The following is a 13687-nucleotide window of genomic DNA, read 5'->3' on the forward strand; positions in this document are numbered from 1 at the left end:
GATACTAATATTATAAATCTGAAGAGTTTGTTTGTTTGTTTAAGCGAGCTAATATTTTTATGTTGAATAGTCCATTTACCGAGGAAGGCTATAGCCTATATAATATCACCTTACGACCAATGGACAAATATATATATATATATATATATATATATATATATATATATATATAAATATTGTATATTGGTTGGTATCTCTTACGATTAACGTATTATAATTAATATATACCATTTTTATGGTAATCAAGTTTGTACTAACAGAATGCACTACCCGAGTAGAAATTTTTTCGTCTTCCTAGTCAGGACCGGACCGTGCATGCCTGATCAGGACTAGATAAGGCATGTAACGCAGATGATGTATCTGGACCTGATCAGGACCACCTGATCTGGACCTGATCAGGTTTCCTGATCTCAGGTCATACCTGATCTGGACCTGATCAGGTTTCCCTGGTCAGGTCCAGATACATCATCTGCGTTACATGCCTTATCTAGTCCTGATCAGGCATGCACGGTCCGGTCCTTGGTTGCTTGATCCAAATCGAGTATGCCCAGTGCGGTCCTTTTACCGCGATGCTCGGCGACGACGAGTCCTGGAAGGCGATGGTCTCCCCTTCTGCGAGACAATAATGTCCTAGAAGGAGAACGACGAGCGGATGAGAGGGGGCCGCCGACGAGGCCTCCGTCCGCAGGCGACGAACGGGGGTGCGTAGGAGGCGCTACTTAATGCGTTTCCAGTAACGCCCCTGTGCCCATGTCGGGCCGGGATGGGAACCCGGTCCTGCTAGACATGGCGTCGACGGGATTGTTCAGAGGTGAGCCGGACAGTCCCATGGAGGAGAAGTCTGGTCTTTTCGCCGAGGCCAGCCTGTCGCTGGAGGGATCCTGTTGCCTGCAGATCTGGGACCCTCCAATTAAAGCGGCTGAAGGCTCCCCCGCAGGGGTTTCGGTCGGTAGTGCACCCCCAAGTACTAAGCCGACATACGGTCTAGGAATGCCTACCCTGGCATCCTGGATATCACCCGTAAATGGGTTACCCTGCGATATCAAAAAAAAAAAAGTGCGGTCCTTTTAAATAAAACACGAATGTACAGTCTTGACAAAATTGTTTATTAAAAAACTTGGTTGTCTGCAAAGTTGGTTTACAGACGATAGTTAAACGTGACAACCGTCATAACAAAACATCTCCTCGGATGCATAGGCCGATCAGATAGATGCGGCACAAGCATACATATGATCGTAACGAAGCCGGCGTTAATCGATTTTTCGACGTCACGTCAAAAAAAAAAAAAAAAATGATATTATGTTACTTAACATACTATGTATATTTAAAATAACATATTATATATATTTAACTTAACATAACATAACAATACACTTTATTGTGCACTTAAACAGAAATAAAACTTATCCGATTGAAAAAAAAAACATATTTATTTCCATTTATTTTTTCAAATGTATTATTTATTTTAGTTTTTACTTTAAATATCAATTATTTTTATGTTATAGTTAAAAATAATAATGATTGTTATTAAATATTATGAATTAATTTTTCTTTTTGTTTGCTTGGCAAAATATTTTACACAGCAAAAAAAAATAGTTGTTTTTATTTATCTTCATTAGATGGTAGTTTTTGATCCTGGATACCCTGTACCCATCCCAATCTTTATTATTATATTAGCATTATTTAATACTACAGACAATGCTTGATGGAATTTATTATCGAAAATACTTTCTTGATTCTTTTCGAATCAAAATTTAAATTAATCATGTACGTAATTAAATTAGTAATAGTAAAAAATAATTATTATTGGGTATAAAATAATAACACATAATTAAGAAATAATTAATTAGGTATCAATGATAGTAATTCTGCACTATATAATGATTAACATACTTTTTATAGAAGTGAAAAAGTCGTATCTTTGAAAACTTTTTTTTGAAGTTGCTTTAACTGCTACATATGTCATCTCTTGTTATATAAACACGAGTAATATTTCCTATATTACGGGTAAAAGTATTTTTTCCATCAAGAGAAAAGTATATACGTTTATTCTGGAAAAGAAAATTTATTATAATTATTTGTATGATTAATTAATTATTAAGATTAGCATTATATCAAATATGACAATTTCAATATTGTCAGATAGAGCAACTATATTAGATCTTTCATATATTTGTACATATATAAGAATATAGTTTATTAAAAAATTACCATTTTATTTTTATATTTTTGGCCTTTTAATTTTTCATTGAATTTATCAAAATAATATCTTCCATTGTTGATAGCGGAAATTCTAATTTTTGGACCACTGGATTTCCTTCAGGATCTGTTAATAAACTGAAATCTAACAGCTGAGTACTGTTATTTTTTTATTTCAGATAGGATTTGGGAACGTCAGCAGATATGGCCTTTTAAATTTGCTAATTGTTTTGATAGACCGTTATAATTATGTTTGATACATTCCAGCAAAGAATCTGTTGAAAATAAATTATATATTATTTTTTTTTAACTAACACAATGATTTAAATTTCAAAATTGTGACACTGATGTAAATATAAATATTGATAGATAAATATTATCACGATTACAACACTCCACAATTTCAGAATGGAACCTATATTATGATTTTGTAAATAATTATAATAAGTATAGATATATCCTAATAAATTAAAAACAATATATATTTTTTTCTTACCACTGGATACAGTATTTTTTGTTGATGATGATCTAGCTGCTAATATATTCATTTCAGCTTCTGTTTCAGATTTATGATGATGATGAAAAGGGATTATCAGCAATTGTTGCTAATGTACTGTCTTCATGTGCTATTTCCATACGCATATTTATGTCCTTCAAATTTGAGTTGATTTTTCTTATTTTTCTACGTTTAGTTGATGGTGATGATGAAGATGATCAAGGTAGTATGGTGTAGATTATGAACTAATTTTTTTCCTTTTTTTTGAGCCAACTATGTAGTTAGTACTGTCATTAATACGTTTTTTTTAGTTTCATTATTTATTTTCGTAGGTTTACATAACAATGACGGTGGTGATGAAGATATCAAAGACACTATTGATGTAGATGACCATTCGAGACTATGTTTTTAGGCTTGTTTCTTCACAATTTTTTGGTTACATTTTTATGGCTTTTATTTCTTAGGTTCTAGTGGAATGAAAAAATTTGAAATAAAATTTCAGTATTATAACTTAGTATAAAAATTAACGATTAAAAATAAATTTATATCAATTAATATATATCCCTTGTAAAAAAAAAAACATTAGTAAAAAAACTATTAGAAATTAAACAACAATATTTACATTTTAAATAATAAATATTACCTGCAATTTCAGTGGGTTCGTCAGTTAACTCTAAAGCTATTTGGCTAAATATATTATCTATTTTTAATCAATCCTTTGCTAATGCTTTTAATTTGAAAGTTTTTCAACAGCAGCCGCTTTTGCTTTACCAGACTACTCATTATTGGTAGAGAAGAATAGGGGTTCTTTTTAATCTTATTAATTTTTCCTCTGCCTCTTCCATTGTTTCTGATAATATTAATTGTAATTATGAATTACTTTCTTATTATTATGACAATGAAATAGCAATTCTTAAAAATCTATAATTTAAATAATAATTTACCTGCTGTGACACTTATTTGAACATAAAACGTTGGCCATGTCGGTCAGACCCTTCACAATGTTTAACTATCGTTTGTAATAATTTACAATACTTAGTACTTTTTAACAATGATTCAGGCTATTTACATCCGGTACCACGATATTCAATATATCAATTTCTTTATTGGACGAATCATTTAAAAATAAAACTAATGCATACATAAAAGCCATCTGAAAAAAACAGATTATTGAAATAAAAAATTATTTTAAAAATAGTAAAGAATTGTAATGTATTTTTTCAATGATTTTTACTAACCTTAAATGTTTTACGTAATTAAACATAAAACGAAGCTTTACACACAACACAAATTTTTATCTAGCTAAATTAGTCCACAAGTTCGTATTTTGTACACAATACACACTGAGTAAACGTCTAGAGAGAAGTTTATAGTACTTTGTACTTGTACTTTTTTTTTTGTTTAACACAATATTAATATGGTTCAGTTTTTGTATTGAACTTATTTAATCTTGATATTATTTACATTAATATGCTAATCGACAAATAACTTTTAAGTTATATAAAAATATAATTATACACTGATATACACTATATTAGATATATTACACTATATTAGACACAAAGATTAATACACTGAAACACTGATGTGAGTGATGTGCGTCTTAACGAAGAACACTGTTAACAAGATTCGACATGTTGCTTCGTGACGTCACGCGTTGTCGCTTATTATTTCGTTCCTTAATATGTTGTATTTATATTAATATTTTCGTTAATTTTTATTTATTGTATATAATTCAATACAAGATTATATTATGTTATATTCGTTATTATATTCATGTTATTTAATAGAAATTAAAGGCAGTTTTTTATATATAATATACTCAATTGACTGGAAGTGAAGTGACCTATGAATAACAAATTAACAAACAACTAAAGACTATCAAATTGTGCTTGTAATACAATAAATGAATAAATCGATCATAATAATGATAAAAATAAATTTACGTCATGTAATTATTGTTTCTATAAATTTAATGAAAAACGGAAATAAAAATAGTATCTAATTAAGTCGAAATCTTGGAATTGAATTTCAAATCAAGAGTAAAGAAAAATAACTCTGTTCATTGATTTATTTATTTTTTGACGGCTATCTTAAAATTTAACTATGCACGCGTTAGTGAAATTTAATAAAGTCTAAATAACAGATTAGTATATACCTAATTATGTGGCTAGGTCTAAATCTGGCTAATCAAGAGTTATGGAGCAAAAATACTTGGAAAATCACATACCTACCTACTTATTTATCTAACAAATTTAGAATACAGAACAAAGACAGTTTTTTTCTGTATTCTGAGTTAACAAATTAGGTACGAAATTGGGTATGCAAATGAAACAAGTAAAATTATTGGTTAAAGTAACAAAACAAGTAATAAACGAATAAATAATTAATATTTTTAATCTAAAAATATTTCATTAAATCGATGGAAATTTCTTCTGATTATTATTTAAAATTGAATTTGGTATTATCTAATCTCTGAAACGGCTGGACAGATTTTGACGGGGTCGAAGTTGCGCCCCCAGCTAGTAATATAATAAATACTTATATAAAAATATAATAAATTTAGATATACTTAAATATATAAATATAAGCGGGTGGAAGATTACGATTATAATAGTTATTATTATGTACTCAGCTATATGGTATTTACTAGACTAATAATATTAAACGATTAGATTCATTAAAATTTTTGGTCAAAAATATCTTGAATTGAATTAAATTGTTATTTATTCCATTGTTGACAAATAAATTTTATGCTAGCTGAGTTCACTTGAAAAAAATTAACACCAGATTAATCTGATTTGATGCAAATACAACTTAAATCATCATCATCATTTCAGCCGACCACAGATCCACTGCTGGACATAGGCATCCATAAGTTCACGCCAAAAATGGCGTAAACTCGTGTGTTTTGTCCATAGTCACCACGCTGGGCAGGCAGGTTGGTGACCGCAGGGCTGGCTTTGTAGCACCGAAGACGCTGCTGCCCATCTTCGGCCTGTGTGTTTCAAAGCCAGCGGTTAGATGGTTATCCCGCCATCGGTCGGCTTCTTAAGTTCCAAGGTGGTAGTGGAACTGTGTTATCCCTTAGTCGCCTCTTACGACACCCACGGGAAGAGAGGGAGTGGCTTTATTCTTTACTACCTAGGCTGTTCTTATTTGATCTAGACCTGGTCCTGATGCAGTATGCCTTACCATACTTGGTTATATTTTACATCAGGCTACCCTTGTCTGGACCGGACCTGGTCCTGATGAAGTATGCCTTACCATACTTGGTTATATTTTACATCAGTCTATCCTTGTCTGGACCGGACCTGGTCCTGATCCAGTATGCCTTACCATACTTGATTATATTTTACATCAGGCTATCCTTGTCTGGACCGGACCTGGTCCTGATCCAGTATGCCTTACCATACTTGATTATATTTTACATCAGGCTATCTTTGTCTGGACCGGACCCGGTCCTGATAGAGCTTACCGGATCAGGCGTACCTTATCCTATCCTGATCCGGTCCAGATACATGATCTGGTTGAGCCTGACCTTTTTTCTACTCGGGTATTTGCGAAGGTGGTTTAATAGATATTATATAAATCCTTATCCTAATAAATACCTCACTTATTTTTGAACAAAATTGTCCTTGAAATCATAAATTTCAATGAATATCTTAGCATATATAACAGTCTTAAAACGCAACGACTTTATAATTACGAAAACTTAAAAGTTGATTGTATTGCATTAGTATTAGCCAGGCATATGAATCTTTACAAATGAAAAATATTTCATCAACAAGGCAACTTTATGAAGATAAACTTTGGCTTGCCATAAGCATTTAATTTGGGCGCATAATTAAAGAGATAATGTAAAAGCAAATGAAACGACGCCCCATCGCGCCGTGCGCTTGTATAATCCGTCCGAGTTGCACAGTAACGGTTTTAAAACAGTAGGTACGTTTTTTTCTCAAATTAATGAGGATGCTAGCTGTATGGCTACAGCAATAAAGAATATAGCCACCCCCTCTCTTCCCGTGGGTGTTGTAAGAGACGACTAAGGGATAACACAGTTCTACTACTACTTTGGAACTTATAAAGCCGACGCGGCGGGATAACCATCCAACTGCTGGCTTTGAAATACACAGGCCGAAGACGGGCAGCAACGTCTTGAGTGCCACAAAGCCAGCTCTGTGGTCACCAATCCGCCTGCCAAGCGAAGTAACTATGGGACACACACATGAGCTCACGCCATTTTTGGTGCGAACTTGCCTATGTCCAGCAGTGGACTGCAATAGGCTAAATGATGATGATGATGATGATGATGATGATGATGATGATGATAAATGAGGATGAAACCTCAGGGCACAGCTAGTACAGTATGAAATTATTTCTAACATAGAAGAACAAAAAATACTTAACATCAAAAAAATAATAATAATAATAAGATGTCATTTTTAACCATGGGAATATGAAATCGCTATAATATAATAGCTCGTTCTTTGATCAATAATAAATTCAAATTTGATTCGTAAACCATAACAAATAATCAGGTCTGTCAATGCAATGGAACACTAAGATAAAGATAAGAGAGCAGCCTTCATAGCATCATTGCTTATAGCATAAGTATGTTAACAATTGTTTGTTCCCCAAATAGATAAGTGGAAATCCGTCCAGAAATGAGACAGATAGAACCTAACTTACTAGTGTTCGACAAAAAAAGCGTTACACAGTATTTACTTTCAAGAGAAGCAGTGTTATTTGAAAAGTTAATATTCTTTAATGTTCTTCTAAACATCTGTTCTGCTAAACGGGCAATAACTTTTAATATCGCTTCATCTCAGCTTTATGCGTCTCACAAAGGCAACACTTGGCTCATTCTCTAAGGTTTCTAAAGGCAATGCGTGTATTGTACTTTATGAAGCTGCTCGAAAGAACTTCTCAAAGCTACTATAAAATGGAATAAGTCGTCGCCGTTTTGTAATATAATAAAACATAAAACTATGTGATGTCATTAAAATTAGGAAAACTCGTTTACTGTAATATTGTGTACTCGCATCCCGCCCCGCTTCGCACGGATATTTAAAAAAAATTCAAAATAAATTTTTTTCCTAACTTTTTTGAAAATATTATATACTAGCTGACCTGGCGAACTTCGTATCACCTTATTTTTTTCTGAAATATAACAATAACATAATATATCAAAATAAAATATAGCCTATCTTTTAAGTTGGATCAAACTGCACACGGTGTGCAAATTTGACTAAAATCGGTTAAGTAGTTTAGGAGTCCATTGAGGACAAACATTGTGACACGAGATTTATATATATTAAGATAGCCTAAGTCACCCGCGTATATTGTAGCTTCCCAACAGTGAAAGAATTTTTCAAATCGGTTCAATAGTTTCGGAGCCTATTCAATACAAATAAACAATCAAATCTTTCCTCTTTATAATATTAGTATAATAAAAAAATTAATATTTAATATAATAAATAAATAAATTAAATATTTATATTTATTTATTATTTATAATATTAATATAGATATATCTTTTAAATTATTATTTAAATAATTGTGTTTGCTCGCAAACGAAAAAAAAACCGACTTCAATTACATCGACGAGTACTACAGCGTAGATCGACGAAAAAATAGTCAAGTAATTACGCGATATCACAGATTACTCAAAAAGTAGTTATCAGATCTCGATCAAATTTCAATGTGACCACATGATAAACATCAGATTTCGATAAAATTAAAATTTATCAAAATCGGTACACCTATGTAGTAAAAAGTTATTGCGCATTTTCGAGAGTTTCCTCGATTTCTCTGGGATCCTATCACCAGATCCTGGTTTCTTTATCATGGTACCAAACTAAAGATATCCCCTTTCCATCAAAAAAAGAATTATCAAAATCGGTACATCCAGTAGAAAGTTATGCGGTATAATACAACGTAGGTCGACGAAAAAAGCGTCAAGTAAAAACGCATTATTAGATATAACTCGAAAAGTAGTTGTTAGATCTAAAATAAATTTAAATGGGATCAATTGACACACACCACCTTTCGATTAAAAAAAATTGTCGAAATCGGTCCACCCGGTCAAACGTTCTGATGTAACATACGTTAAAAAAAATACAGTCGAATTGAGAACCTCCTCCTTTTTTGGAAGTCGGTTAAAAAGTATCTCGCAACTGTAAAAAAATCAGTAGTAGTACAATATATATTACCAGATTTATATTTGGTGTATAAAGGTCTTAGTGCTTAATTTTATCGTTACGATTATCGTTTTTTAAAAATAGAATGCCATAAAATCCAAGCTCATGAATATTATTTTCTTCGTAGATTATTAATATTTGGAGCTCCTATTTCTAGACTACTTAGAACTAAAGAATCGTAGTAATCGGAAAATGATTGAAGAAAATAATGATAGACACTTCAGTTTTTATGAACACAGACTTTAATGAACTCAAGTAATAGCATGTTTATAACATCGCTAATTGGCCACACAATCGGTAAACGTAATTGATACTGAACATAAGTCGAGCGCGTGAACAATAATCGTAAATGATTTTGTAGCTCACTGAACGGCGCCGTCAAATCTGTCTGTTACAACAGTTTCGTGTCAAATTATTTGACATGTGTTTCCTGTTAAGTATCAACGCTTAGAGCGCATTTCACTATAACCCTATCTAATGGATAAAAGTTTATGGATATATTGAAGTAAAACTTCTTGCATGCTTGACTTGGCGTTACGAAAGGTGTAATCGGGCGATGTGAACGAAGCAAGAGGGAAAGGTGCGAGTATACATTTTCTTTCTCTCTTTCTCTCATAGCCAGTTACGTTTCGTATATTTAAGACACAGTGCAGGCCTATTGAGCAGAATTTTTAACCGACTTCCAAAAAAGCAGGAGGTTCTTAATTCGACTATTTTTTTATGTATGTTACTTCAGAACTTTTGACTGGGTGGACCGATTTCGACATTTTTTTTTTAATCGAAAGGTGGTGTGTTATTTGGTCCCACTTAAATTTATTTGAGATCTAACAACTACTTTTCTTGATTGAGATTTGATTACATCTTTTTGAGTAATCTTTAATAACGCGTATTTACTTGACTATTTTTTCGTCTACCTACGTTTTATTTCTTGTCGATGTAATTGAAGTCGGTTTTTTTTCGTTTAACACAATTATACTTAAGTCGTGTGGTGTAAAGCACACTCGCTTTTTTTTTAATATTTCACGATCGAATTTTACTATATGATCTATTCTCGATCATGAATCTAAAAGTTGTAGTTAATAATTGAGGCGATACAGGCCTTTTATGTCGTTAATACTATGTTTCACCTGACAGGAATAACTTTCGATTTTAAATATATTTTCATTCTACGTGTCATTTGCGAAATCATCTGTGCTCATTTGGCACTATTAAAAGCCATTATCCCTAAAGAAGAAGAAGAGGAAATATGTTTTCATCATATTATCTTAGGTTAGGGATTAACTATAAAACACTTATATTTGCATGGTCTTCAAAATTCGATAGAAGTCGTAATATCGACCACACCGATGTATCAACTTCGCTTTTTCTCTATGTATCTTCTTTATAACATTGTGGATACAATCTGCGCCACTCTTCAATGTCGCAAAGCAAATTTGTCCTTTGCGACTGGTGTAACCATAAAAAACGTGATGGGAGAGTAATTGAGTGGACTGTATTTCTGCATTGATAGGCGGGAAGAAAAGAATAAAAGGAATTTTAACACACTTTTCACTGAGTTTTTAATTATTTAGAAATTATAAGGAAATTGGTACAAAATCAAACACACCGTAGTATACGTTAAATCGAAAAGGGAAGTAAAAAGGAACTGACAGCTCGAGGTATTGCCAGTATTAATTTTAATTTTTATGTTGTTGCCAACAGCGACATTGATAAAATCTTCCAGTGTTTTGGCTCAAGCCGTTAAAGAAAAAAAAATGAAAATACTTGCTTTCTTAACATTTAACTAATTTTATTTTCTTAAATTACTGAATAACAAGTTAATGTGCGTTATTTTATTCGTCGTAATTTAAAGCATCGATTTTGATTGTTATCACGCCTTACAAAACACTAAGCATCCATGTATTTTTGATTAATTGCCAATCCTTCTCTCACGAACAACAACAAGGGGCCTTGACTCTTACATGCTTTATACAGCTCATATAATAACATAAAAAGGTGACAGCAATGTAAAAAAAATTAACGTAATCGCTTATAATAATACTAGCAACCTCTCTCCGTCCATATTTTTTACACATAAGTAATCACCAATATATCGCATTTAAAACCTTCTCCGGAACACGTTGCATCTTATGCTGTATTATTCCGATCGGTTCAGTAGTTTTCACATCATAACCGAACAAATTAACCGGCTCTCCATTTATTAGTATATATTTAATAGTAAGTGTAAATAGTAACTGCTGGCTTTGAAATACACAGGTCGAAGACGGGCAGCGTCTTCGGCGCGACAAAGCCAGCCCTGCGATCACCAACCCGCCTACCCAGCGTGGTGAGGCAAATCACATGAGTTCACTCCATTTTTAGCGCGAACTTATGGAGGCCTATGTCCAGCAGTGGACTGTAATAGACTGAAATGATGATGATGATGATGAGTAAGAGTAAAACAATATAAATTAGGTGCACTATTATCTGTTATTTAGCTCGAAGTTATTCTTAAAGGCTGAGCTACTTTCCTGAAGAACTAAAGAGCTCTTAAATTGCGATAATAATAATAAAACGATTAGCCTCACCGCGTCGAGCCGACCGAGGAATAATAAATTAATAATAGAATCATAAGATGGGTACAAAAACATGGGCGATTTTTATACAGTAATAAAAAACATTATAGGTAGGATTTTAATAGTCTGTTTTTTTCATAGAATAATTTATACAATTTTTCATTATAATGTTTTAATTACCTAATAAAAAAATATTGTTGATTTTTTATAGTTTATTTTCTGCTATATTTTTTATATGACATATTTCGTTATACAATATATTTTTTGTACGATAAAACATAATGTACTTAAATTCATTATTAATGTTTTGTTTTATGATGTAACTAGTGTACCTACATATATGTATACTGCTCGTGGGTACGATTTTGAGTGTTCTAATTTCTTACTTTTTAACTGACTTCCATTAAGGAAAAGTTCTAAATTAAATTGTATTTTTGCCTTCCTTACCAGGTGACAACGTACCATTCTCTGGGTGAAAGAATTTTTAAAATCAATCCAATCATTTTGTTTTAATTTATCCATTACAAAGTAACAACAAATGTATCCTATTTATAACATTAGTGTAGATTGACTTAAATACGAGAATATTCAATTATATTCTGATTTCGAACACTCAAACGCTCTCGGCCTCAACTCAATGGCTGCATTAATCTTACTGCAACTTGCCAACACTCCTCGAGGCCTAACTATCGTCTGAAGAGCCTACTACCTAACTCGGAATCTACAATAGGCATTGTTTGAATTCATTTAAACACCGAATCTAACAGAACAGTAATAAATGAGTTAGTGAAGAAGTGTTATCCAAAAATAATTTTTTAATTTTGTTTGTACAATAATTTGTGTTTGACATTAATCACAAATAACATAATAAAAAAAATGATGTATTCTAAAAAAAAAAGAGAAAGAAATAAATGTTTGCTCGCTTCAGGCTGTAATATTCCTGATTATATTAGATTATATTTAACTGAGGTAGGGCACAGCATTAATATCCTGCTCAAAATATGGAGCAGCCCGACTGGGGTAGTACCTCAACCTTACAGAAGATCACAGCAAAATAATACTGTTTTCAAGCAGTATTGTGTTCCTGTTGGTGAGTAAGGTGACCAGAGCTCCTGGGGGGATTGGGGATTGGGTCGGCAACGCGCTTGCGATGCTTCTGGTGTTGCAAGTGTCTATAAGCTACGGTAATCGCTTACCATCAGGTGAGCCGTACGCTTGTTTGCCGACCTAGTGACATGAAAAAAAAAATTCCACTGCTGGGCATAGGCCTCTTTCTTTATGTAGTATAAGGATCTGAGCTTAATCCACCACGCTACTCTACTGCGGGTTGGTGGGTAATAATTATGTTGGCGGAAATAAATATATACAGAATCTAAATAGTAAAATACAATTATCTATGAAAATAATATTCTACTTAATACACCACATAATAATTTATTAAATTTTTTGTAATAAACATGCATATTACTTACAGTTATCTTTCCATTTAGGAATTATTTAACAGATAAAATGTTTTATGCTATTAATTTATTTTATTATTTTTTGTTATAAATAACTCCACATTATAAAATCCTATGTAATTATGTTAATAATAATCAGTAAAAACATATTAGAATGAATCCTAAAAAAACTCGTAATTTTTTTTAAAAGAGAGACGACCTTTATATACATTGTATTTAGATATTGTTTTCAAGAGATAATTGGATTTTAATTATGATTAGTAGATGGAACAAAACACATAAGTATATGTAATTGTAACTGGTACCAGGCCCCACACGAACGCCCCTGTGGTTGCTTCGTGTGGGGCCGCCGTTTTCAATAAATAATTTTAATTTTAATTAGTTAAAATAAAGTAGGGAGGTAAAAAACAAATTTACATTTATTTGAAATATTATAAAAAATGTAAGTAATGTAACGTAATAAACTTTTTTCTACTTGTTCATTGTAACATCCAAAAAGTTGTAACTTCTTTTACTACTATTTACTATATTTTGTACAATATATTTTATACTACGATGGACCTTAAACTTAATCCAATTATTATCACATACACATTATTAAATTATTTATTTATTTTATACTTTATTGTACACCACAAATATATTACAAACAAAGCATAAAGATAGTTACAGACAGTGAAGTACAATGGGCGGACTTATGGCTAATTAGTCATTTCTTCCAGACAACCCATCATACAACACAAATTATCGTAATATAACAATAAAAAACATTGA

At 32.0% G+C, this 13687-nt stretch overlaps 1 long non-coding RNA gene across 1 annotated transcript; it reads right to left on the reverse strand.

Annotated features, from left to right (window-relative positions):
* Positions 1–2026: 2026 nt before the first annotated feature.
* On the reverse strand, positions 2027–4041 carry LOC123655120. The gene is made up of 6 exons (XR_006743318.1): positions 3934–4041; positions 3640–3848; positions 3339–3545; positions 2696–3162; positions 2212–2474; positions 2027–2051 (listed from the first exon to the last, which is right to left on the reverse strand). It is a non-coding gene; the product is annotated as an uncharacterized LOC123655120 (long non-coding RNA).
* Between the last annotated feature and the right edge of the window lie 9646 nt (positions 4042–13687).

Source organism: Melitaea cinxia, chromosome 7 (genome assembly GCF_905220565.1).
Source record: "Melitaea cinxia chromosome 7, ilMelCinx1.1, whole genome shotgun sequence".
NCBI classification, from domain to species: domain Eukaryota; kingdom Metazoa; phylum Arthropoda; class Insecta; order Lepidoptera; family Nymphalidae; genus Melitaea; species Melitaea cinxia.